The following is a 4,336-nucleotide window of genomic DNA, read 5'->3' on the forward strand; positions in this document are numbered from 1 at the left end:
TAGCCTATATTTTGTTAGGTTTGCAACCCTAAATGATTAACCTATGATTGTGTTTAGCAAATTTCAGACTATTTTTAATTTCGCTTAAGATGGCAAAATGCAATTTACTACCATTCTTCATCTGATTGAATGTTTATCATTATAAAGAAATTTGCTTTAAAAATCACCTTTTAAAAACGGATACGGCACCCATTTCTTGGAATGACCAATTGTGTAAGATAAGGCTGAAGACTATCAGTGCTCTTGTAATCTCACTAAAAAGGATCAATTCAAAAAGGTTTTGAAACTGCATTTTATTCCTAGAATTCTAAAAGAGTTTCTGGTCTATTCTCAGCTGTCTATATAATGTATATGTTACCGGCAAAGTGTGAAATCCCGGTATTGTATAAAATGCCTAGGCAATGTATAGAATGCCTGATGGTTTTTGGCAAAAATACATTACCTAATTCTATACATTACCTAGGCATTCTATAGAATGCCGGATTACACACTTTGCCGGTAACATATATAATGTATAGAAAATAGGACTTTTCTATAAAAAGTAAGAGTCAGATGGGGATACAGCATGGAGGGAAATGCTCCGATGTGTCCGTGTCTGAGTGCAGAATTGATGTGCCTCAAAATCCCCTTTCATGTGCTCAGTCGGATCTGTAAAAGGGGGAGGGCAAAAAAGGGGTGACACGGAGAGACCGGCTGAACAGCTAGTTGATGTCATAGCTCAGTAAATCATTTCTGGAGAAAACAAGAACGTGGGGAAAATAGATTGCAGAGAGGACAGTAATTTAAAAGTGCAAAGGAGAATATGTCCATGTGCATTATAAAACCTGACTTTTCTGATTCAGTGGTTAGAAGCAGTAAGCCCTGGGTGAAAGCATGCCATTTAATAGACTGCTGCCTTTTGTGGTGGCATGTGTCCACACTTTGCTTTTCTCTTCAAAAACAGGCTCAGAGCAAACAGCTGCTCCACACGCTCTAACCCGAAATCCATCACAACGTCTCCCACAGCACATTCGACTTGCACAGAGTGAGGCAAAGCCTCATTTCACTTTTCCCTTCTGCCACGTTATCATTTATATGTGATTTCAGACCTTCTCTTTTTGTCCATTTTGCTCGTAAAGAGGAAGGCTGTTGTACCTGCGGGCTTAACTTAAGGTTCCGATGAGCTTTGAGATTCAATTTATTTCAGATGAAATTACTTCAGTCCTATTGCCACAGAACATTAGAGCTGCAAATGAATATCCTTGGGGTACACTTCTTCGGGGTCCATCTGGAGATGGCTATCAGGCAGATAGAGAATCTTTGAGAAAAATGTATAGCTATGGTCAGTTGTGCCTCAACAGGAACTTGTGGACATAGCTGCATCCCAATTCATAGTCTGCATCCTTCGAAGGCCGCATTTGAAGGCCGATTGCTTCACCCCGGCACGACGAAGCCTGTCCCAATTCTGAGGCTCCTTCAAATGCATCCTTTGTTTCCTGTGAAGTTAAGGATACAACAGGATACTTCGCAGCCTTGCCTACCCCAGAATTCATTGCGCACCAGTGACGACAGGATTTTTTTGGAGAGAAATTGCTGAATTACACTTTTTAAAGCAAGTATTTGGTTTCAGCTACTCAAATATCTAAATGACTTAAAATGTAAAAAAAAAAAAAAAAAGTTGAAGCGGTTAAAATGTTGACTTATATCCTAACAAAATGCGATTAAATATAGTTTATACTCTTTACATTCTGAAATGGACTGTGGTGAACATACTTGGGCAATTTGTGAACCCTGTTTTGTTTTCAGACAGTTTAATATAACTTTCAAAAAAGTCCAGTACAAACTGTAGGCTAGACCGTCCCATTTAATAATGCTCGGTCTGACCTTCGTGGCCTTTGAAGGATGCAGCATCTGAAGTTTGAGTTCTTTGAAGGATGCAGACTCTGAATTGGGACACAGCTAAAGATTCAGCATTGAAGTGGCCATTACAATTGGACAAACTCTTTAAGAGTCCTGAACAAGACTGCTGTTGACATTCACATTGTATAACCTACTGTATTAACAGGATAATGGTTAGAATGGTTAGCCTTGGGCTTGGAAGAACTCAAGATGGAATAGCAGAAGGTGAAAATTTGTAGTGACCTCCACATAACATAAAATGTGGTGCATTTTGCATAGGTTTTGGTCAACAAAAGATCAGCCGTAACATCAAGAAATTCCACAAGAACAATAATTGAAGCACATGTGAAGGGCAGTGTTAGTCAGCTGGCCATAAATTGTGTGCCTCATTAGCTCAGTACCTCTATGGTGTGAAAAGAAAATAGATCATTTTCTTTGGGTTTAAACTGGGAAAACATTTGGGGTAAATCTCCAAGGCATATTGTAACTGAAAAAATTCTACTAAAATAAAACAGTGTATTAATATATCCATAGAGATATTTACTTTTCCTCCTTATATATGTAGAAACTGTTCCTTCATATTCCCTCAAATTATTTTTTTTCTATTTTACTCCCTAAATGAAACATTCTAAAGATAAACCTCAAAGAATTTAATCAAAAGAAACATACCAAGGAACTGAAAGTCAACAAATACCTTGGACTTCTGTCCTAGAATCCCTATTTGAAGGTGGAAAACATGTGCATGTGCTAAAGGATAAAAAGGCCTCATGGTTTAAGTAAGAGTGGTTTGAAGCTGTCACACCAGAAAGTGTTTTCCTGCATATCTCCAATTCCCAGCTGTGACCAAACTGTTTCTGGTTCACTGGTAGACATGTGGTGCAGAAAAACGGGCAACAAGCCCATAACATGTTCATTATTTTCATGTTGTTTAAAATTAAATTTAAAAGGGTAAAATGAAAATTGTCATCATTTGCTGATGTCGCTCCAAACCTGTATGATTTTCTTTATTCTGTGGAACATGAAAGAAAAATGCAAATGCAAATTTGTCGATGAAAGTCAGTAGGGTCCAGAACAACACTGGACCTCACTGACTTTCATTGTATGGACAATTTTTTTTTTTCATGTTCCACAGAATAAAGAAAATCATTAGAAAAACAGTAGGGTCAATAAATGTAAATTTTTTTCTTTTTGGGGGTGAAATATCCCTATAATATAATATACCTATACTATAATATTCAGATATTTAAAAGAATAGAAAGTAATTTTTATCTGTGATAATAAATTATTTGTTTCCTTTTTGATAAACAGCAACTTAGTCTGCCCTCATATTGCTGTGTTTAGATTTTTATCCTGATACCTACTTTTATGAAAAGTCTTGGAAAAACATTCAATTATTCACTTCTGATTCACATGCACTTGGGAGGATGTGTTATATATACAACATAAGCAGATTAAATGAATTGTTTTACAACTTTGATTTTGTATAAAATGAAGAGACAGTAGGCCTCTCTGAGATCTTGTGTGAAATATGACAGTTCACATCAGATTACTAGATGTTATCACCAACTCCTGTTCCTCGTTTGCTCCCTAAAATCTTTCATATTCATACTGTAGCGTGGCTAAAAATACATGTAGCATCTCTGCCGCTCACCCTGCCCCCTGCTCCATGGAGGCTCCCAGCAGAAGAGGTGGTATGAGGTGGAATTTGACACGGGTCACCCTACAGGTGAACCCACAGTGGTGAGGGCTTTCAGGCATAGTAGGAACTTTTCTTCAAAACAGATGTGTTGGTGAGGCAGATTAGAGGTTGTTCTCTGTGGATGAGGTGATGGACAGTACCGGCTCAAAGGCAAGTTTCTGCTGGATGCATTTGAGTGCGCCACATGGGAAAGAGAGCCCTGTGCTACCATTGTGTTGCTGCTTTAACAAGAGTCCAAGCACCTCAAATGCACTTAAATACTGGCTTTGAAACTATGATACTGCATTGTCAAGTCAAGTCACCTTTATTTAGTGCTTTATACAATACAGGTAGTATTGATACTCACTCAGTATCGGTATTGCTCCTATACTGCCAATTTTTTCCGGAAATATTGACCAGTGAGACCGATCCAAATCCGATATTGTGCATACATGTATGTTATTGTTATACCACACAAAAGGCACAAAAGCATTATAAAGCACCATAATATTTTCGTGCACTATATTCCAAGTTTTCTGAATCCCATCCCATAGCTTAATGTGAGGTAGGCTTACAGATGAATGTTTAAGTTGTTCACAAGTGCTTCCCTCCGCTGCTGCTGTCAGTCATTCAGCATTTAAACAGCGCTCGGTTACGACAGTCAACACGATGATTCAATGTTCCCATTATTATACTGTAGATCTGTAGATAATTCTATGGTTTTGTCTTGGAGTCAGCCTGACTCCTGTTTATTTTGAATGTCTACCAAGCTAGTGAAGC

This window comes from Scardinius erythrophthalmus, assembly GCF_964197995.2.
Source record: "Scardinius erythrophthalmus genome assembly, chromosome: 11".
Taxonomy (NCBI): domain Eukaryota; kingdom Metazoa; phylum Chordata; class Actinopteri; order Cypriniformes; family Leuciscidae; genus Scardinius; species Scardinius erythrophthalmus.